Source organism: Somniosus microcephalus, chromosome 12 (genome assembly GCF_052327205.1).
Source record: "Somniosus microcephalus isolate GS21.2 chromosome 12, FLI_Smic_1.0, whole genome shotgun sequence".
NCBI classification, from domain to species: Eukaryota; Metazoa; Chordata; class Chondrichthyes; order Squaliformes; family Somniosidae; genus Somniosus; species Somniosus microcephalus.
The window spans coordinates 21,079,256-21,103,628 of NC_140998.1; the positions used below are offsets into that span (position 1 = coordinate 21,079,256).

A 24,373-nucleotide genomic window follows, 5' to 3' on the forward strand; every position below is an offset into this window, starting at 1 on the left:
CATTTATTCCTACTCTCTGTTTCCTGTCTGTTAAACAATTTTCAATCCATGTCAGTATATTAACCCCAATCCCATGTGCTTTAATTTTGCACATTAACCTCTTCTGTGGGACTTTATCAAAGAACTTCTGAAAATCCAAATACATCACATAGAAACATAGAAGATAGGAGCAGGAATAAGCCATTCGGCCTCTCGAGCCTGCTCCGCCATTCAATGCGATCATGGCTGATCATCCAAATTCAGTGCCCGGTCCCTGCTTTCTCCCCATACCCCTTGATCCCTTTAGCCTTAAGAAATATATCCAACTCCTTCTTGAATGTATTTAATGTATCGGCCTCCACTGCCTTCTGTGGTAGAGAATTCCACAGGTTCACCACTCTCTGGGTGAAGAAATTCCTCCTAATTTCTGTCCTAAATGGCCTACCTTTATCCTTAGACTGTGACCCCTGGTTCTGGACTCCCCGACCATCGGGAACATCCTTCCTGCATCTACTCTGTCCAGTCCTGTCAGAATTTTATAAGTTTCAATGAGATCCCCTCTCATTCTTCTAAACTCCAGTGAATATAAGCCCAATCGACCCAATCTCTCCTCATATGTCATTCCTGCCATCCCAGGTATCAGCCTGGTGAATCTTCGCTGAACTCCTTCCATGGCAAGAACATCCTTCCTCAGATAAGGCGACCAAAACTGCACACAATACTCAAGATGTGGTCTCACCAAGGCCCTGTATAACTGCAGCAAGACATCCTTGTTCCTGTACTCAAACCCACTCGCTACGAAGGCCAACATGCCATTTGCCTTCTTAACCGCCTGCTGCACCTGCATGCTTACCTTCAGCGACTGGTGCACAAGGACACCCAGGTCTCGTTGCACTTCCCCTTCTCCCAATCTATTGCCATTCAGATAATAATCTGCTTTCCTGTTTTTGCACCAAAGTGGATAACCTCGCATTTATCCACGTTATATTGCATCTGCCATGCTTTTGCCCAATCACCCAACCTGTTCAAATCATCCTGGAGTTTCTCGGCATCCTCCTCACAGCACGCATGCCCACCCAGCTTTGTGTCGTCTGCAAATTTGGAGATATTACATCTAGTTCCCTTGTCTAGATCATTAATATATATTGTGAATAGCTGGGGCCCAAGCACTGATCCCTGCGGTACCCCACTAGTCACTGCCTGCCACACGGAAAAAGAGTTGTTTATTCCAACTCTTTGCTTTCTGTCTGCCAACCAGTTCTCTATCCAAGTCAATACCTTGCCCCCAATCCCAAGTGCCTTAACTTTACACGCTAATCTCTTATGCGGGACCTTATCGAAAGCCTTCTGAAAGTCCAAATACACCACATCTACTGGTTCTCCTTTATCTATTTTACCAGTTACATCCTCAAAAAATTCCAGTAGATTAGTCAAGCACGATTTACCTTTTGTAAATCCATGTTGACTTTGTCCGATCCTGTCACTGTTTTCCAAGTGCTCTGCTATTACATCTTTTATAATGGACTCTAGCATTTTCCCCACTACCGATGTTAGGATTACCGGTCTGTAATTCCCCGTTTTCTCTCTACCACCTTTTTTGAATAGTGGGGTAACATTAGCTACCCTCCAATCCATGGGTACTGTTCCAGATTCCATCGAATGCGGGAAGGTGATCAGCAATGCATCTACTATTTCTAGGGCCACTTCCTTAAGTACCCTAGGATGTAGATTATCAGGCCCTGGGGATTTATCGGCCTTCAATCCCATCAATTTCCTTAACACCATTTCCCTACAAATACTGATTTCTTTCAGTTCCTCCCTTTCATCAGACCCTATGTTCCCCGACATCTCTGGGAGGTTATTTGTGTCCTCCTTTGTGAAGACAGAACCAAAATATGTATTTAATTGGTCAGCCATTTCTTTGTTCCCCATTATAAATTCCCCTGATTCTGACTGCAAGGGACCTATGCTTGACTTCACCAATCTTTTTCCACTGGCTCTCCCTTAGCTAGTCTACCAGTTACATCCTCAAAAAACTCCAGTAGGTTTATCAAACACGATTTCCCTTTCATAAGTCCATGTTGACTTTCTCTAATCCAGTTGATATTTTTTAAGTGTCCTGTTATCACATCCTTTACAATAGACTCCAGCATTTTCCCTACTACTGATGTTACGCTAACCGGTCTGTAGTTCCCTGTTTTCTCTTTCCCTCCTTTTTTAAATAGTGGGGTTACATTTGCCACCCTCCAATCTGCAGGAACTGTTCCATAATCTATAGAATTTTGGAAGATGACAACCAATGCATCCACTATTTCCATGGCTACCTCTTTTAGTACTCTGGGATGCAGATTATCAGGCCCTGGGGATTTATCGGCTTTCAGTCCCATTAATTTCTCCAGCACTATTTTTTTACTAATACTAATTTCCTTTAATTCCTCCTTCTCACTAGACCCTTGGTTCCCTAGCATTTCTGGGAAGTTATTTGTGTCCTCTTCCGTGAAGACAGAACCAAAGTATCTGTTTAATTGCTCTGCCAGTTCCTTGTTCCCCATTATAAATTCTCCTGTTTCTGACTGTAAGGGACCTACATTTGTCTTCACTAATCTTTTTCTTTTTACATACTTGTAGAAGCTTTTACAATCCGCTTTTATGTTCCTTGCAAGTTTACTCTCATACTCTATTTTTCCCCTCTTAATCAATCTCTTGGTCCTTTTTTGCTGAACTCTAAACTGCTCCCAATCCTCAGGCTTGCTACTTTTTCCGGCAACTTTATATGACTCCTCTTTGGATCTAATACTATCCTTAATTTCTTTTGTTAGCCATGGTTGGGCCGCTTTTTCTTTTGTGTTTTTGCACCAGAAAGGAATGTATAACTGTTGCAATTCATGCATTCGTTCCTTAAATGTTAGCCATGCCTATCCACCAGCATGCCTTTTAATAAAGCTCCCCAATCTATCATAGCCAACTCCCTCCTCATACCATCATAGTTTCCTTTGTTTAGATTTAGGACCCTAGTTTCAGATTGGACTTCTTCACTTTCCATTTTAAGGAAGAATTCTATCATGTTATGGTCATTCTTCCCTAAAGGACCCTGCACAACAAGATTATTAATTATCCCCTTCTCATTGCACAATACCCAATCTAGGATAGCCTGTTCCCTAGTTAGCTTCTTAACGTACTGGTCTAAAAAACCATCTCATACACACTCCAGGAATTCATCCTCCACAGTGTTATTGCTAATTTGGTTTGGCCAGTCTATATGTAGATTAAAGTCACCCATGATTACTGTAGTACCCTTGTTACATGCATCGCTAATTTCCTGTTTGATGCCATCCCTACATTACCACTACTGTTTGGAGGCCTACAGACAACTCCCACCAATGTTTTCTGCCCCTTAGTGCTTCTTAGCTCCACCCAGACTGATTCTACATCTTGATTTTCTGAGCCAATATCCTTTCTTACTATTGCTCTGATTTCATCCTTTACTAACAAGGCCACCCCACCTCCTTTTCCTTTCCTTTTCATGCAGGCTTCTCCTTGTCAGGTGGTCAGCCTTGTATCATTGGGTAGCTCTCTCGCTCTCTGAGTCAGAAGGTCGTGGGTCCAAGTCCCACTCCAGAGACATGAGGACAAATATCTAGGCTGGCACTCCAGTGCAGTGCAGAGGGGGTGCTGCACTATTGGAGGTGCCGTCTTTCAGATGAGACATTAAACTGAGGCACCGTCTGTCAACCAGCATCACTAAACAGATGATCTGGTCATTATCACATTGCTGTTTGTGGGACCTTGCTGTGCGCAAATTGGCTGCCACGTTTCCTACATTACAACAGTGACTACACTTCAAAAATACTTAATAGGCTGTAAAGTGCTTTAGGGCATCACTTTAGGAAGGGCGTGAAGGCTTTGGAGAGGGTACAGAAGAGATTTACTAGAATGGTTCCAGGGATGAGGGATTACAGTTACATGGAGAGACTGGAGACGCTGGGGATGTTCTCCTTAGATCGGAGAAGGCCAAGAGGAGATTTGATAGAGGCGTTGAAATCATGAAGGGTTTAGATAGAGTAAATAAAGAGAAACTGTTTCCAATGGCTGAAGGGTCGATAACCAGAGGGCACAGATTTAAGGTGATTGGCAAAAGAGCCAGAGGCGACGTGAGGAAAAGCTTTTTACACAACGAGTGGTTAGGATTTGGAATGCGCTGCCTGATAGGGTGGTGGATACAGATTCAATAGTAGCCTTCAAAAGGGAATTGGATAAATACTGGAAGGAGAAGAAATTGCAGGGATATGGGGAAAGAGCGAGGGAGTGGGACTAACTGGATTGCTCTTCGAAAGAGCCGGCGCAGACTCGATGGGCCGAATGGCCTCCTTCCGTGCTGTCCTATTCTACGATTCTATGAGTTTAATAGAAACTTCTTGTCTGTTAAATTGATTTGTACGTCACCCATCCAGCTCTGTGAATAAGCCACCCTTTACTTCTAAAGGGCAATGTCGGTGCATTAGACAGAGGTCAGAGAGTGGCTTGGATGATTCTGGGTCTGGGGCTCGGCTGTACGAAGAAACACTCACATAGAAACACAGAAACATAGAAGATAGGAGCAGGAGTAGGCCATTCGGCCCTTCGAGCCTGCTCCGCCATTCAATGAGATCATGGCTGATGATCCAAATTCAGTACCCTGTCCCTGCCTTCTCCCCATATCCCTTGATCCCTTTAGCCTTAAGAAATATATCCAACTCTTTTTTGAATATATTTAATGAACTGGCCTCCACCGCCCTCTGTGGCAGAGAATTCCACAGGTTCACCACTCTCTGGGTGAAGAAATTCCTCCTCATTTCAGTCCTAAATGGCTTACCCCTTATCCTTAGACTATGACCCCTGGTTCTGGACTCCCCGGCCATCATAAACATCCTTCCTACATCTAGTCTGTCCAGGCCTGACAGAATTTTATAGGTTTCGATGAGATCCCCTCTCATTCTTCTAAACTCCAGTGAGTATAATCCCAATCGACACAATCTCTCCTCATATGTCATTCCTGCCATCCCAGGTATCAGCCTGGTGAACCTTCGCTGCACTTCTTCCATGGCAAGAACGTCCTTCCTCAGGTAAGGCGACCAAAACTGCACACAATACTCAAGGTGCGGTCTCACCAAGGCCCTGTACAACTGTAGCAAGACATCCTTGTTCCTGTACTCGAACCCTCTTGCTACGAAGGCCAACATACCATTTGCCTTCTTAACCGCCTGCTGCACCTGCATGCTTACCTTCAGCGACTGGTGCACAAGAACACCCAGGTCTCTTTGCACTTCCCCTTCTCCCAATCTATTGCCGTTCAGATAATAATCTGCCTTCCTGTTTTTGCCACCAAAGTGGATAACCTCACATTTATCCACATTATAGTGCATTTGCCATGTTTCTGCCCAATCACCCAATCTGTCCAAATCGTACTGGGGTTTCACGACATCCTCCTCACAGCTTACCCTCCCACCCAGCTTTGTGTCGTCTGCAAATTTGGAGATATTACATCCAATTCCCTCGTCCAGATCATTAATATATATTGTGAACAGCTGGGGTCCTAGGACCGATCCTTGCGGTACCCCACTAGTCACTGCCTGCCACTCGGAAAACGACCCGTTTATTCCAACTCTTTGCTTTCTGTCCGCCAACCAGTTCTCTAGCCAAGTCAATACCTTGCCCCCAATCCCATGTGCCTTAATTTTGCATGCTAATCTCTTATGTGGGACCTTATCGAAAGCCTTCTGAAAGTCCAAATACACCACATCCACTGGTTCTCCCTTATCTATTTTACGAGTTACATCCTCAAAAAATTCCAGTAGATTAGTCAATCATGATTTACCTTTTGTAAATCCATGTTGGCTTTGTCCGATCCTGTCACTGCTTACCAAGTGCTCTGCTATTACATCTTTTATAATAGATTCTAGCATTTTCCCCACTACTGATGTCAGGCTTACCGGTCTATAATTCCCCGCTTTTTCTCTACCACCTTTTTTGAATAGTGGGGTAACATTAGCTACCCTCCAATCCATGGGTACTGTTCCAGAGTCTATCGAGTTCTGGAAGATGACCAGCAATGCATCTACTATTTCCAGGGCCACTTCCTTAAGTATCCTGGGATGTAGATTATCAGGCCCTGGGGATTTATCGGCCTTTAGTCCCATCAATTTTCCTAACACCATTTCCCTACAAATACTGATTTCTTTCAGTTCCACCCTTTCATCAGGCCCTGTGCTCCCCGGCATCTCTGGGAGGTTATTTGTGTCCTCCTTTGTGAAGACAGAACCAAAGTATGAATTTAGTTGGTCTGCCATTTCTTTGTTTCCCATTATAAATTCCCCTGATTCTGACTGTAAGGGACCTACGCTTGACTTCACCAATCTTTTTCTCTTCACATATCTATAAAAGCTTTTACAGTCAGTTTTTATGTTCCCTGCTAGCTTACTCTCATATTCTATTTTCCCTTTCTTAATTAATCCCTTTGTCCTCCTTTGTTGAATCCTAAACTGCTCCCAATCCTCAGGATTATTGCTTTTTCTGGCCAGTTTATATGTCGTCTCCTTGGATCTTATGCTATCCCTAATTTCCCTTGTTAGCCACGGTTGAGTCACCTTTTTTGTTTTATTTTTATGCCAAACTGGGATGAACAAATTCTGTAGCTCATCCATTTGGTCTTTGAATGTTTGCCATTACCTATCCATCGTCAACCCTTTGAGTGCCATTCCCCTATCAATCCTACCCAACTCGCTCCTCAGACCATCGTAGTTTCCTTTATTTAAATTGAGGACCCTAGTCTCTGAGAAATGAACTCGCTTTCCTTGGAGTAAGGACTGAGAGGGGACATGACAATGGATTGCTTGGGGTCGTGTGTAGATGTTGGCATTTAATGTGGACTGTGACTACAAAAAGGAGTGAGACAGGAGCAATGGAAAAGAGAGCAGGGGTTTCACCATAGAAACATGGAAGATAGGAGCAGGAGTAGGCCATTCGGCCCCTCGAGCCTGTTCCGCCATTTAATGAGATCATGGCTGATCATCCAAATTCAGTACCCTGTCCCTGCTTTCTCCCCATATCCCTTGATCCCTTTTGTTGAGTCTGTGTTTACAAGTGCAGTTATTATGCATAACACGACACAGACAACAGAGAGTAACTAAACAGGTCTTTAGTGATTGAGGGTCAGAGCGGGAACTGAGATACATATTACTCCACAGGGTTTACATACCGGTGTGGTCACTACCGGTACTACAATGTACAGGAGCTGTTAAAAGTAGTCCTTCACCTTAAGGTATCCTCTTAAGGTAGTACAGGTTACATACACTATAATTCCTCCCCTTTTAGCTTAACAGTGGACACCCCATTAATACAGTACATGAATATATATACATATATACAATTTACACACAATGAATATTCAACGGTTCAGTCTCTGAGGAGGCTTCCGGATCCGTGCCGGATAACGCCTTTCAGGGATCTCTTGTTCCCGTTGCTGGGGTGACTCATTCAATTGATCTTCTATGGATTCAACATCATCTAATACAACCGAGTCCGAGGTAGATGCTACAGGCTCAATAAATTCTTCAACTGGTGTCTCTGCCGGAGACATGGGGTTGACCCTTGCTCTTGATCCCACAAGTTGGTCAGCATGACGTCGTATTTCGTTCTCCCCAGTGTCTACCGTGTACATCAAAGGCCCCTGCCGTGCACAAATTGTTCCAGGTTGCCATTTATCATTTCTACAGTCCCTGGCCAACACTGGTTGTCCTATTTCAAAACTCCGAGTGGCCTTTTCATTTATGTGTTGGAATTGCTTGTGTTCAACTTCCCGTCTCACATTGGGTTTTAACAAATCCAACCGGGACCGCAACCTTCTGTTATAGAACATGATGGCAGGGCTTTGATTTGTCACTGCATGCGTGGCATTTCGATATGCCATTAGGAAATTGTCCACCTTGTGTTGTAGTGGAATATGATCTTCACACATGGCCTTTATTGCCTTTTTGAATGTTTGTACAAATCTCTCGGCCAACCCATTTGTAGCCGGATGGTATGGGGCAGATGCATAGTGTTTCACCCCATTCTTTTTCATGAATTTCTGGAATTCTTCTGACACGAACTGTGGTCCGTTGTCTGAACAAATTCGCTCGGGCAATCCATTCCTCGCAAATATAGTTCTCAAGACTGCAATCGTCTTCTCAGTGGTAGTGGTCGACATCTTGATCACTTCTGGCCATTTAGAGTGTGCGTCTACTGATATCAAAAATATGGAATCCATGAATGGACCTGCAAAGTCAATATGCATGCGTTGCCATGGAGCTGAAGGCCATTCCCACGGATGCAGCGGTGCAATTGGAGGTGCATTCTGAACTTTTTGACACCCTGAGCAGCTTTTTGTCAGGTCCTCTATTTGTTTGTCTATACCTGGCCACCACACATAAGCCCTAGCAAGGCTTTTCATCTTGACTCCCCCCAGATGACCTTCATGCAATTCTTTTAAGACTCTCTCCCGTAATTTAGGAGGAATAACCACCCTTGTTCCATACATCAGTGTTCCTTGACATACGGACAGCTGTTCTCGTCTGGCTGAGAATGCTGGTAACAGTGGTTCGCCATGTGCTGGCCATCCCTTCACCATCAAATCGTAGACCCGAGACAGTGTCGGGTCATTTTGGGTCTCTCTCTCAATACCCGCATTGGTGACTGGCAAGCATTCGATGATGGTCGAGTGGAATATCTCGACAGGATCAACTGCCGGTGCCTCTTCCGCTGTAGGTAGTGGCAGGCGCGACAGCCCATCAGCATTACCATGTTGCTTTGTACCTTTGAACTCAATATCGTATTGATGTGCCCCTAGGAAAAGGGACCATCTCTGAAGCCTCTGCGCCGTCATTACCGGAACACCCTTCTTAGGATTGAATATGGAAACCAATGGTTGATGATCTGTCAGCAGTGTAAACTGTTGTCCGTGCAGGTAATGGTTAAATTTCTTCACTCCCCACATGAGGCTGAGGGCCTCCCTATCTATCTGAGCATAGTTGCGCTCAGCGGAGGTCAATGATCTGGATGCAAAAGCGACTGGCCTTTCCGAGCCATCTGGAAACCTATGTGAGAGCACCGCCCCGCTACCACAGGGAGATGCATCACAAGCCAACCGAATAGGTAGCGTTGGGTTAAAGTGAGCCAACACTTCCTTAGACGTGATCAACGCCTTGCTCTTCTGAAAAGCCCGCTTACAGTCATCGCTCCACTTCCATGGTATTCCCGTTTGCAAGAGGGTGTTTTAGTGGGTGTAACACCGTAGATAAATTTGGTAAAAACTTGTGGTAGTAGTTAACCAGCCCGAGGAACGACCTCAACTGTGACACATTTTCCGGTGCTGGAGCCTTGACTACTGCCTCAATCTTGTCAGGGGACTTATGTAACCCCTCCTTGTCAATAACGTGGCCGCAGTACGAAATTTGCTTCTGAAAAAACTCGCATTTCTGGCGATTAGCTCTTAGCCCATAATCTTTCAATCTGATGAGCACCTGTTCCAAATTCGCGAGGTGATCACTATCGTTATCTCCTGTAACCAGGAAGTCATCCAAGTAACACTGTGTCCCTGGAATTCCTGCAAGACCTGTTCCATGGCCCGTTGCCAAATAGCCGGAGCCGATGCCACTCCAAAAACCAGCCTATTATACTGATATAAGCCCTTGTGCGTGTTTATCGTGAGATACTGTCTCGACACTTCATCAACTTCCATCTGCAGGTACGCCTGCGCCAGGTCTATCTTGGTGAAGTGCTTGCCACCAGATGGCGAAGCGAAGATATCTTCAATCCGCGGAAGCGGATATTGCACTGTGTGAAGAACTAGATTAACAGTGACTTTGAAATCACCACAGATGCGAACCTTCCTAGGTTCACCAGGCGTGTTGCTCAACGATCGCTTCATGACAGGAACAATGGGTGTAGCCCACTCGCTCCAGTCCACTTTGGACAGTACTCCTGAACGTTCTAACCCTTCCAGCTCTGCTTCCACAGCAGGTCGTATCGCATAAGGCACCGGTCTGGCTTTGAAAAATTTTGTGCTTGCATTTTCTTCAACCTTGATGGTTGCAGTAATTCCTTTCAGTGTCCCAAGTCCCTGTTGGAACACCTCCTTAGCATCGTCTAAGATTTTGGACAGTCGTCCAGGTTTGACGTCGTCCTCCTTACTGGCATCCACAGTCAGTGCTCGTATGGAATGCCAATCCAGTTGTATTTTCCGGATCCATTCACATCCTAGTAGTGGCGGACCTCCATCAGGTAACACATATAAGTCAATTTTCTGACTTTCTTTACCATTGTAGACCACGTTTACTTTTATTTTTCCTTTGGGGTATACTATTTGCCCCGTGTATGTTTTCAATACAATCTTCGTATCCCTCAGGGGAATGTGTGAGAAAAACCTTTTGTAGTCTCGCTTATTTATGACCGTTAAGGCCGATCCTGTGTCCAATTCCATCTTCACTTGGACTCCTGCTATCTTGAGCATGACCCAGATAGTTTGGTGGTCTGCTGTGTTGCCCACATTATGTATCTTCAGACAACCCAGTTCCTTGCTGCTGGAGTCTGAATCAGTCTTCTGTTCATCCGAACTGTTCTCTGTCACTTTATGTACTTTTTTGTACTTCTCCTGCGGTGACATTTTGCTGTTGGTCTTCTTTCCTGACCGGCAGACTCTCGCTATGTGACCAAGTTTGCCACATTGCCTGCATTCTTTGTCTTTGAACCAGCACTGGTTCTGGTCATGCGTTGTCCTACCGCAACGATAGCACTTTACTGCACCCAATGCCATTTCATTGGTGCTGAATTCAGGTGGCTTTTGCTGTATTTCCGCAACTCCCCGTGTTGCTGCTTCGTACGATACGGCCACGCTGAAAGCCTTGTCCAGTGTCAACTCTTTCTCTGAGAGTAGCCTTTTCTGGGATCCTTCGTTCAGGAGACCGCAGACGAATTTGTCCCGTAGGGAATCTGCCAGTCCTGCTCCGAACTGACAGTGCTTTGATAGCTTGCGTAATTCCGTAAGGTAATCAGCGTTACTCTCATCTTTATGCTGATTCCTCTTGTAGAATTTAAATCGTTCTGCTATCAGCAGCGGTGTAGGGTTTAGGTGCTCCTGCAGGATAGCAACAATATCGGTGAAACTTTTTCCTACCGGTTTATCTGGGGTTATCAGGTTCCTCAATAACCCGTACGTCTTCGCACCCATCAAGTTTAATAGGGTTAGTGCTTTCTTATCATCCGGTACTTCATTCGCTCTACAATAAACTTCGATGCGTTCCACATAAGTGGACCAATCTTCCACATCATTGTTGAATGCAGTAATGTTGCCTGTTTTCAGCATCCTAGCTGAGTTTCTTCTTTCCCTTCGGATATTATTATTATTTTTTTTTTAAATTTAAGATGGCGGCTCCCGCGCTCGTCTTCTTCTCCGCTGGCTCAAGATGGCGTCTTTTCCCACGCTGCTGCTGTTGTTGTTGTTGTTGTTGTTGCCATGCCGCTTTCTGCGGTCCTCGTGGCAATGGAGCGCCTTTCTGGCTGCTGCGTGTCTCTGCCCCGCGATTGCAGTTCGGCCCGCGTCTCTGCCCCGCGATTGCAGTCCGGCTCCTGACACCGGCTGCGGTCTTGTTCTCCGCTCTCTATGCTTTCCTCCCCTTCTCCCTTCGACAAGCTCGGCCGTCTTCCCCCGCGCCGCTTGATCGGGCTTACCCGCCGCTGCCTTAGAAGGGTTGCGCACTACCTGCAGCCAGCCCTTATGCTGGACTTCGTGGCCAGGAAACCAAGCCCGGTTCTCGATGGCCTCCCTTGCGATGCACCGCTCTGCAGGATGCTGAGGGCGGATGCCCTTGGTCGGCACCCGTGTTCCAGGACGCAGCCTTCTTCCAATGTACCCCAGATTCAGTACTGGGGGAGGTGATGCAAAACTGCTGCTAGGTTCAATCAGACTCGTCGCCACTGTTGAGTCTGTGTTTACAAGTGCAGTTATTATGCATAACACGACACAGACAACAGAGAGTAACTAAACAGGTCTTTAGTGATTGAGGGTCAGAGCGGGAACTGAGATACATATTACTCCACAGGGTTTATAGACCGGTGTGGTCACTACCGGTACTACAATGTACAGGAGCTGTTAAAAGTAGTCCTTCACCTTAAGGTATCCTCTTAAGGTAGTACAGGTTACATACACTACACCTTTAGCCTTAAGAAATATATCAAACTCCTTCTTGAATATATTTAATGAATTGGCCTCAACTGCCCTGTGTGGTAGAGAATTCCACAGGTTCACCACTCGCTGGGTGAAGAAATTCATAGAAACATAGAAGATAGGAGCAGGAGTAGGCCATTCGGCCCTTCGAGCCTGCTCTGCCATTCAATGAGATCATGGCTGATCATCCAAATTCAGTACCCTGTCCCTGCCTTCTCCCCATATCCCTTGATCCCTTTAGCCTTAAGAAATATATCCAACTCTTTTTTGAATATATTTAATGAACTGGCCTCCACCGCCCTCTGTGGCAGAGAATTCCACAGGTTCACCACTCTCTGGGTGAAGAAATTCCTCCTCATTTCAGTCCTAAATGGCTTACCCCTTATCCTTAGACTATGACCCCTGGTTCTGGACACCCCGGCCATCATAAACATCCTTCCTGCATCTAGTCTGTCCAGGCCTGACAGAATTTTATAAGTTTCGATGAGATCCCCTCTCAATCTTCTAAACTCCAGTGAGTATAAGCCCAATCGACACAATCTCTCCTCATACGTCATTCCTGCCATCCCAGGTATCAGCCTGGTGAATCTTCGCTGCACTCTTCCATGGCAAGAACGTCCTTCCTCAGGTAAGGCGACCAAAACTGCACACAGTACTCAAGGTGCGGTCTCACCAAGGCCCTGTACAACTGTAGCAAGACATCCTTGTTCCTGTACTCGAATCCTCTTGCTACGAAGGCCAACATACCATTTGCCTTCTTAACCGCCTGCTGTACCTGCATGCTTACCTTCAGCGACTGGTGCACAAGAACACCCAGGTCTCTTTGCACTTCCCCTTCTCCCAATCTATTGCCATTCAAATAATAATCTGCCTTCCTGTTTTTGCCACCAAAGTGGATAACCTCACATTTATCCACATTATAGTGCATTATCCATGTTTCTGCCCAATCACCCAATCTGTCCAAATCGTACTGGAGTTTCACGACATCCTCCTCACAGCTTACCCTCCCACCCAGCTTTGTGTCATCTGCAAATTTGGAGATATTACATCCAATTCCCTCGTCCAGATCATTAATATATATTGTGAACAGCTGGGGTCCTAGGACCGATCCTTGCGGTACCCCACTAGTCACTGCCTGCCACTCGGAAAACGACCCGTTTATTCCAACTCTTTGCTTTCTGTCCGCCAACCAGTTCTCTAGCCAAGTCAATACCTTGCCCCCAATCCCATGTGCCTTAATTTTGCATGCTAATCTCTTATGTGGGACCTTATCGAAAGCCTTCTGAAAGTCCAAATACACCACATCCACTGGTTCTCCCTTATCTATTTTACCAGTTACATCCTCAAAAAATTCCAGTAGATTAGTCAAGCATGATTTACCTTTTGTAAATCCATGTTGACTTTGTCCGATCCTGTCACTGCTTACCAAGTGCTCTGCTATTACATCTTTTATAATAGATTCTAGCATTTTCCCCACTACCGATGTCAGGCTTACCGGTCTATAATTCCCCGCTTTTTCTCGACCACCTTTTTTGAATAGTGGGGTAACATTAGCTACCCTCCAATCCATGGGTACTGTTCCAGAGTCTATCGAGTTCTGGAAGATGACCAGCAATGCATCTACTATTTCCAGGGCCACTTCCTTAAGTACCCTGGGATGTAGATTATCAGGCCCTGGGGATTTATCGGCCTTTAGTCCCATCAATTTTCCTAACACCATTTCCCTACAAATACTGATTTCTTTCAGTTCCACCCTTTCATCAGGCCCTATGTTCCCCGGCATCTCTGGGAGGTTATTTGTGTCCTCCTTTGTGAAGACAGATCCAAAGTATGAATTTAGTTGGTCTGCCATTTCTTTGTTTCCCATTATAAATTCCCCTGATTCTGACTGTAAGGGACCTACGCTTGACTTCACCAATCTTTTTCTCTTCACATATCTATAAAAGCTTTTACAATCAGTTTTTATGTTCCCTGAAAGCTTACTCTCATATTCTATTTTCCCTTTCTTAATTAATCCCTTTGTCCTCCTTTGTTGAATCCTAAACTGCTCCCAATCCTCAGGATTATTGCTTTTTCTGGCCAATTTATATGTCGTCTCCTTGGATCTTATGCTATCCCTAATTTCCCTTGTTAGCCACGGTTGAGTCACCTTTTTTGTTTTATTTTTATGCCAAACTGGGATGAACAAATTCTGTAGCTCATCCATTCGGTCTTTGAATGTTTGCCATTGCCTATCCACCGTCAACCCTTTGAGTGCCATTCCCCAATCAATCCTACCCAACTCGCTCCTCAGACCATCGTAGTTTCCTTTATTTAAATTGAGGACCCTAGTCTCTGAGTCAACTACTTCATTCTCCATCTTAATGAAGAATTCGATCATATTATGATCGCTCAGACCCAAGGGGCCTCGTACAACAAGATTGCTAATTAATCCTTTGTCGTTACATAATACCCAGTCTAAGATGGCCTGATCTCTGGTTGGTTCCGCGACATATTGGTCCAGGAAACCATCCTGTAAACACTCCAGGAATTCCTCCTCCACAGTATTGTTACTAATTTGGTTGGCCCAATCTATATGTAGATTAAAGTCACCCATGATGACTGCTGTGCCCTTATTGCACGCTTCTTTAATTTCCCTTTTAATGCCATCTCCAACCTCCGCCTTACTGTTGGGAGGTCTATATACCACTCCCACTAATGTTTTTTTCCCCTTAGTATTTCTCAATTCTACCCATACAGATTCCACATCATCAGAGCTAATATCCTTCATTACAATTGTATTAATCCCTTCTTTAACCAGTAATGCTACCCCACCTCCCTTTCCTTTTTGCCTATCTTTCCTGAATATCGAATACCCCTGGATGTTGAGTTCCCAGTCTTGGCCATCCTTGAGCCACGTCTCCGTAATCCCAACCAAATCATATTCGTTTACCTCTATTTGCGCAGCCAATTCGTCCACCTTATTACAAATGCTCCTCGCATTCAGACACAAAGCCTTCAGGCTTGTTTTTTTAACGCACTTAGACCTATTAAAATTATTATTTACTGTGGCCACGTTTGATTTAAACCGTTGATTTCTCTGACTGCCACTTTTGTTTTTCTCCTTCCTATCTTTTGCTTTTATTCCTGTTTTCCTTTCCTCCGTCTCCCTGCTCAGGTTCCCAACCTCCTGCCATTTTAGTTTAAACCCCCCCGAACAGTGCTAGCAAACCTCCCCGCAAGGATATTTGTCCCGCTCTGGTTCAGGTGCAACCCGTCTGACTTGTACAAGTCCCACCTTTCCCAGAAGCAGGCCCAGTGATCCAGGAAACTAAAGCCCTCCCTCCTGCACCAACTCTTTAGCCACGCATTCATCTGCTCTATCCTCCTATTCCTATACTCACTAGCACGTGGCACCGGGAGTAATCCAGAGATTACAACCTTTGAGGTCCTGCTCTTTAATCTGCTACCTAGCTCCCTAAATTCTTGCTGCAGGACCTCATCCCTCTTCCTACCCATGTCATTGGTCCCAATGTGAACCACGACCTCTGACTGTTCACCCTCCCCCTTCAGAATGCCCTGAAGCCGTTCAGTGACATCCTTGACCCTGGCACCAAGGCCCTGTACAACTGCAGCAAGACATCCTTGCTCATGTACTCGAATCCTCTCACCATTCCTCCTCATCTCAGTCCTAAATGGCTTACCCCTTATCCTTAGACTGTGACCCCTGGTTCTGGACTCCCCCGCCATCAGGAGCAACCTTCCTGCATCTAGTCTGTCTAGTCCTGCTAGAATTTTATAAGTTTCAATGAGATCCCCGCTCATTCTTCTAAACTCCAGCGAGTACAAGCCCAATCGACCCAATCTCTCCTCCATCCGTCATTCCTGCCATTCCAGGTATCAGTCTGGTGAATCTTCGCTGCACTCCCTCCATGGCAAGAACATCGTTCCTCAGATAAGATGAGCAAAACTGCAAACAATACTCAAGATGTGGTCTCACCAAGGCCCTGTACAACTGCAGCAAGACATCCTTGCTCATGTACTCGAATCCTCTCACCATTCAATTTATTACATTTTAAATACTGACTAAAGATAACCCCAAGCTCTCAAATTCCGTTTGACTGTGGCATCTCTCAAGGGGGATAGAGCGTGGAAGAGACAGAGGGGGGTGAAATCGGTAATGTGGGGTAAAAACAATGGGGCACATTGCTGCAGATTCGTTACGAGCCCGTTTCACTATTTTAGCGGTGACCAACTGCAACCAATGTTCCCTGGAGGCTGCGCGGCCGTGCGGATGCGCAGTGCCCGTGACGTCCTGCGCAGGCCGCTCGCCGGCTACTTGCACTGTAAAGATCGCGGACGCGCGGACATTTGAACAGGCAATTGAAAAGGGAGCGCGCACGGAAACAAAAAAAAATGAGAGGGAACATCGCCGGCAACCCCAGGGACTATGAGAGAATTAGTCGGAGGTACTAAGCAGGAGAGAAGGTGCCGGCATGAAACAGAACAACAGCAAGTCTGACAGAGCGAAGAAGTTCGACAGAGAGCAAACGCGACAAGACTGGGAGGGCAAGGGGAGAGGCTGTGAGACGGAGCCAGGAAGCAAATATGGCAGCCAGGGAACATGGCAGAAAAAGACAAGGCGCAAACAAAGAAAGACAACTCAGACCGGGAGAGAGAGAGGGGGGCTGGAGCACAATCATCTGGACTCGCAGCCTTACGACAAATTAAACGTCCTTATTTGTCCGTTAATAAAATGAAATCGTCATTCATGCTCTCTTTATTTTTTGTTTTTGGCGCAGTCTGCATTACCGTTGTTCTGTAAACAGTGAGCTGGGACATATGGTGCGCGAAGACACAGACTGGCCTTGATTGCGAGTGGCAGGAGGAGCCAGCTACAGTCCCTCAAACACGCCGAAGCACGAAGGAGGTCAGAGTGCTCGGCTGCACATTCTAGCCAATGATTGCAGTGGGTGCCAAGGAGACAAGCAGCTAATGAGAGGTTGACGTACACATTACTGGGTGTCACCGGGCTCAACTTCTTGGTGACAGGCCTGCAGCCAGCTCCAACTGACCGTTTTCCCAGCGTTGCAGGTTAACCCATGCTGCCTCAGACTGCCCGAAGACGGGCCTTTATCCCAATCTGCGGGGACCGCGTCCGCAGCAGACAGTAGCCGAGGCTGAACGCTCCAGGCTTTGCACCGTCTGAAGTACAAATGTGTACGTTATGGTGTCAGCAGTGGCTCAGTTGGTCGCACTCTCGCCTCGGAGTCAGAAGGTTGTGGGTTCAAGTCCCGCTCCAGAGACTTGAGCACAAAATCTAGGCTAACAATCCAGTGCGGTGCTGAGGGAGCGCTGCACTGTCGGAGGTGCCGTCTTTCAGATGAGATGTTAAACCGAGGCCCAGTCTGCTCTCTCAGGTGGACGTAAAAGATCCCACGGCACTATCTCGAAGAAGAGCAGGGGAGTTATACCCGGTATCCTCGGCCAATATTTATCCCTCAATCAACATCACTAAAAAACAGATGATCTGGTCATTATCACATTGCTGTTTGTGGGAGCTTGCTGTGCGCAAATTGGCTGCCACGTTTTTCTACATTACAACAGTGACTGCACTACAAAAAAAAAGTACTTAATTGGCTGTAAAGGGGAGCGAGCCTTTGGCACAGTGGTAGCGTTCCCGCCTCGGGGCCAGAAGGTGCAGAGGTCAAGCCCCACTCCCGACAATCCCGGTGAGTGGAGTCGGTGCTCTGGCTTCAAATTCTGGATTGACATCCAGCGGGATACTCATGGCTGTGGGTTGCCCCCACCACCACCCGCGATCCATCCGCTACTTCACACTGCTATCCCAGAGGGAAACAGCTGGAGGGCGCGAAAGGAAGAAGATTGACTGTGAAGCGCTGTGACACGTCCTGAGGTCGTGAAAAGCGCTATATAAACGCAAGCCCTTCGGATAATGGACACTTCCCTCACACACACACCAATTATTTCTTCACGCACTCGACAGTGATTGCTTAGCAAGAGCAACGGAATAGAAAGCAATCTATTTGCTGGGTGATCTTTCTCATTATGTCTTTTAATTATCTAGCAGTTGCAGCCTTTTAGCTCATTTCTATCTTGAAGAAGTGTTCCAGCTGCCAGAATTTAATGTACTTTGAGTTTTCCGCTGACTGGGTGGGGGGGGGGGGGGGGCGGGCGGGGAGTGAGGAACGCTCAGCTCCGGCATTGAATGTACTTTGAGTTTTCCGCTGACTGGGTGGGGGTGGGAATGAGGAACGCTCAGCTCCGGCAGATTCCTTTCGAGCATTTTTTGAAAAACAATTTGAGCAAAAGGGACGACAGCAAGGCTGAAAAAAGTCGGAGGGAAGATAAAGCAAATCAACTTGAGCCGTTAAACAATTGCCAGGGCTGCGGGGAAAGAGCAGGGGGAGTGGGGACTAATTGGAGAGCTCTCTCAAAGAGCCGGCACAGGCACGATGGGCCGAATGGCCTCCTTCTGTGCTGTAAGATTCTAATTCGTAACCATAAAGAAAGACTTTCATTTACATAGCGCCTTTCACGATCACCGGACATCTCAAAGCGCTTTACAGCCAATGAAGTACTTTGTGAAGTGTGGTCACTGTTGTAATGTGGGAAACGCGGCAGCCAATTTGCGCACAGCAAGCTCCCACAAACAGCGATGTGATAAATGGCCAGATAATCTGTTTTTGTTATGTTGGTTGAGGGATAAAAATTGGCCCCAGGACACCGAGGATAACTCCCCCCCCTGCTCTTCTTCAGAATAGTGCCGCGGGGTTTTTTTTTACATCCACCTGAGAGAGCAGACGGGGGCCCTCGGTTTAACGTCTCATCCAAAAGACGGTAAAGGAAGATGTTTCTATTGCCCGCAGCATGGCTATTCGTGCCCGCACCGTGTTGTCCCGGTTCCTTCGCCTACTGCTTGGCAATGAAGTTGCTGCCGAGACCGTTGTAGGTTTCCTGATGTGTGTTTGCTGGATTTCTGCATCAGTCGGATAGCCTGATATAAATAAAGCCCGTTAATAAATAACGAAGCCTCGCTGACAGCGACATGCTACTGGACTCAAAGCAGAAGAGGGCTGAACAGATAGATGCATTAGTGCCCTGAAATACACTGGAGGAACTGGCAGACAGCCAACGCGCGGAGAAAGCAGCTCAAGAAAGACTCAGAGCTCGGAATTAATAACGGACAGGTGGTTTGAGGCCTGCTGCTTATCTGTTGAGCTTCAAGATTTTTTTTTTAATTTGCTTTGAAGAAGTGCGGCTCTACAGCCTCCAACACCCACTTAGATCTGCCTCCAATCATCCCTCCCCTTCCCCCTGATAGTGTTAGGCCTTGCTGTGATGGCTTCAACGGCAGGGGAGAAATTCGTGAAGAGCAGGCCGGAAGTGCGCGCTTCGCCAGGACCTGGAGCCCAACACCCGAAGTTAAGAACATTAGGAGCAGGAGGAGGCCCGTTAGACCCCTCGAGCCTGCTCCGCCATTCTTTCAGATCATCATTGGCTCCCGATCCGGCAACGCCTCGATCTTAAAATTATCATCTTTGTTTTCAAATCCCTCCATGGCCTCGCCACCAGCCCCCCTCCCTATCTCTGTAACCTCCTCCAGCCCTACAACCTTCCGAGATCTCTGCGCTCCTCCAATTCTGGCCTCTTGCGCATCCCCGATTTTAATCACCCCACCATTGGCGGCCGTGCCTTCAGCTGCCTGGGCCCTAAGCTCTGGAATTCCCTCCAGAAACCTCTCCGGCTCTCCAACCCTCTCTTTCCTCCTTTAAGACGTTCCTTAAAACCTACCTCTTTGACCAGAGCTTTTGGTCACCTGCCCTAATATCTCACGATGAGGCTCGGTGTCAAACTTTGTTTGATAATCGCTCCAGTGAAGCGCCTTGGGATGTTTTACTACGTTAAAGGTGCCATATAAATGTAAGTTGTTGTTGTTGGATGACCATGATTAAGGAGGGAGAGCTGGGATAAATTACCTACAGTGCACAGTCCGAAATAACGAGACACAACATCCACCAAGGAAGTTACTGGGCTGTAAACCACCTTCGGAGCTTTTGAACTAAGTCTATCACTGCGTCACACAACATCTGTAAAATCTACGATGCCTTGTGAGATCAAAGGAGCATTCTTACTGCACAGGGAACTTTTTTCGGGAAAGTTCTAAATCCTAGTGACATTCAGGGATATTCTGCTTACACAGCCCTGCTGACAGTCTGCCATGTTGGGCTTTGAAGTGATTCCATCATGACGCACATTTTTCTGAAGCATTTTTTTCTGGTTCTTTTCTTTGAATTTCGTTCCCTTCCTTTCCTGAACACGAGGTGGGGTTTTGGTACCATGGCAACCAGCAGGCCTTCGGGCTTACCCAAGCGGCCATTCTTAATGCCCGAGCCTCGGACTGACACTCTCAGCGGGGACGTGAAAGATCCCGTGGCACTATTTCGAAGAAGAGCAGGCAGAGTTCTCCCTGGTGTCCCTGGCCAACATTTATCCCTCAATCAACATCACAAAAAAAACCCAGACTATCTGGTCATTATCACATTGCTGTTTGTGGGAGATTGCTGTGTGTAAATTGGCTGCCGCGTTTCCTACATTACAACAGTGACTATGCTTCAAAAGTACTTCATTGGGACGTAAAATCTTTCTTTTTGAAGTGTCGGCTGGCTATTTTGAGGGCCATCGCAGTCAAGACCAATCCTACCTGCGCGCACACACACACACGCACACACACAGGCAACACACACAGACAACACACACAGGCACACAGATACAGACACAGATACAGACACACACAGACACATAGGCAACACACACACACACAGGCAACACACACAGACACACACAGCACACACACACACAGACAACACACAGGCACACACACACAGACACACACACAACACACACACACTCACACAAAGACAACACACACACACAAAGACAACACACACACAGACACACATACACAGACACACACACACACACAGACACTTACACAGACACACACCCAGACACACACACACAGACACATGCACACACAGACACGCACACAGACACACACGCACACACACACACAAACACACAGACACACACACACTCACACACACACACGCAGACACACGCAGACACACAACACAGACAAACACACACACACAGACTCACATGCACACACACACATGCACAGACACAGACTCACAGACACGCACACACATACACACGCACAGACTCACACACACACAGACACACACACGCACACACAAAGACACACACACACTCTCACACGCACACACTCACTCTCACACACACTCACTCTCACACACACCCACTCTCACACTCACTCACACACACACACTCAAACACACAGACGCACACACACACGCACACACACAAGGACTTTCCAGCAGGGGTCACTGGGTCAGGTGAGAGAACCATATCTGATATTTCCTCTCCCTAGCCCCGAGGGAATTGAGGCCAAATTGTAATGCCCCAAACTGAGATTAGCTCGCTGAACACAGCTGTCTGGTCTTTATAATTCTGTCCTACACTGGATGAAAAATGGAACTACTGAGCCACTGAGAGAGCTGTTCCGATTAACCTCAATTAAGTCTCCCAAAAACCTAATTTATGGTGGGGGTGGTGGGGGGGGGGGAGTGGGGCAGGGGGAGGCTGCGGGGGTTGTTCTCTGAGTGTCACATGCTTCAAAACCATCCGCATCAAAATCTGGACGATTTTTATAATTCGTATTTGCATTTCAAAGAGCTTTTCGGCAGCATCTCCCAAACCCGCGACCTCTACTACCTAGAAGGACAAGGGCAGCAGGCGCATGGGAACACCACCACCTCCAGGTTCCCCTCCAAGTCACACACCATCCTGACTTGGAAATATATCGCCGATCCTTCATCGTCGCTGGGTCAAAATCCTGGAATTCCCTCCCTAACAGCACTGAGAGTACCTTCACCAGACGGGACTGCAGCGGTTCAAGGCGGCGGCTCACCACCGCCTTCTCAAGGGCAATTAGGATGGGCAATAAATGCCAGCCTTGACAGCGACGCCCACATCCCGTGAATTAATTTTTTAAAATTTAAGTCGTAATCCATCTTGCCACCAACACCGGCTGCATTGGAGACGTGGATTAAAGTGTTTGTGATATCCGAGTGGTAAGGTCCGAAACTGAGATAAGCGAGATCTTAAGGAACAAAACCCAACTGTATATTACACGGTGTAGCAGAGAGACATAGCTCTTACTGGCTGCAGGCAAAACACAGTATTTCTAACTGCACGATGCAAGATGGAGGATTCACCTCTGAGTCATACCCATAATGCAATGCCTTAATAACTGGTGTACCAGGACATTGATTACATGACCCATTACCTTAATCTTTGGCTCCATCTGGTGGATAACTTAAACATTACATCCCAGATTACTATGGTGTTCCAGCCGGAAAGCCCTGCAGCGGGTAGTCAAAACTGCCCAACGCATTACCAGCAGCCGGCTACCGACCATAGAGCACATATACCAGAAACGCTGTTTACGGAGGTCACTCCATCATCAAAGACCCTACCCACCCCAGCCACAGTCTATTCGCCCTCCTGCCATCTGGGAGACGCTACAGATGCATTCGCACCCGTACGACCAGATTTAGGAACAGCTTCTTTCCCAGGGCTGTCATCCTACTGAACTCCACAAATAAACTCTAAAGCCTGCACATCTGCCAATGCACTTTATTATGTTTATGTTAATGTATTACAAACCAAATGTATGTTGAATGTTTAAATGTCTTAATCTAAATGTAAACTCTCAGGAGCCGCAAGCCTACATTTCGTTGCACTGCACTTGTGCACTAACAATGACAATAAAAGTTGATTTGATTTGATTGATTTTTGAACTATGGGCCAAAGGAGCAATTGAAGGGGGGGGGGGCGGGGGGAGCGAGAAAAAAATGCATTTGGATTATAGAACTGTAAAGCTGCTTACTGAATGCGAATACACCATATATCGCTGTAACAGCGAAGGGTTCGATATATACAGAGATGTTGTTGCTTAGGATTACTGGGAGGCTGCAGACCCCTGCTGCCATCTCGCACAGAACTAATCTCTTCATGGTACTGGAGTACAACTCTGACCCTGTAACTGTGCTGCCTCTCAATATCTCCCCCGTGGATCACACACGCAAGGTTCACGTTGCAACTCTGCGCTTCCCCTTCGGGTTGCCAACCCTCCAGGGCTGTCCTGGGTTCAGTATCTCCTTCCTAAGGTGTGGTGCCCAGAACTGCTCACAGTGCTCCAGGTGTGGTCTAACCAGGGCTTTGTATAGCTGCAGCATAACTTCTACCCCATTGTACTGAGGTGTACAGAATTATGAGGGGCCGAGATACAGTGGATAGAAAGGACTATTTCCCCTGAGCAGAGAGGTCAATAACCAGGGGGCATAGATTTAAAGTAATTGGTCGGAGGTTTAGAGGGGAGTTGAGGAGAACTTTTTTCACCCAGAGGGTGGTGGGGGTCTGGAACTCACTGCCTGAAAGGGTGGTCGAGGCAGAGACCCTCATCGCATTTAAAAAGGGGTACGGACCAAGAGCTGGAAAGTGGGATTAAACATAGAAACATAGAAACTAGGAGCAGGCGTAGGCCATTCGGCCCTTCGAGCCTGCTCCGCCATTCAACGAGATCATGGCTGATCATCCAAACCCTAGCACCCGGTCCCTACACCGACAGCCATCCCACCCAAGCCCTATCCCCGTAACCCCGTAACCCCACATATTTAATCCCCCCTAACACTAAGGGCCAATTTTTATCATGGCCAATCAACCTAACCCGCACATCTTTGGACTGTGGGAGGAAACCGGAGCACCCGGAGAAAACCCACGCAAACACGGGGAGAATGTGCAAACTCCACACAGACAGTCACCCGAGGCCGGATTTGGACCCGGGTCCCTGGCGCTGTGAGGTGTAGAAGTGCATCAGCATAGAAATATATATCCACACATATTAGTATAAAGTAAGCACACATACACTCTTAAATAAAAATGGAGTCTGGAACTTTCAGCAGATCAAAATGACTTCGCACAGTATAGCATAAAGGGAAACAAGCAAGACCATATTAGGAAGCGGTTTAAGGAAGAGGATGTGACTCCTTTGTAGCTTGCAGGCTAGAC

The 24,373-nt window shown here is 46.8% G+C and overlaps 1 protein-coding gene across 2 annotated transcripts in view; it reads right to left on the reverse strand.

Moving 5' to 3' along the window:
• Positions 1 to 24,373, reverse strand: part of nrxn3a (neurexin 3a) — a 2,455,668-nt gene that overhangs the window by 252,358 nt on the left and 2,178,937 nt on the right. The window lies entirely within an intron of this gene.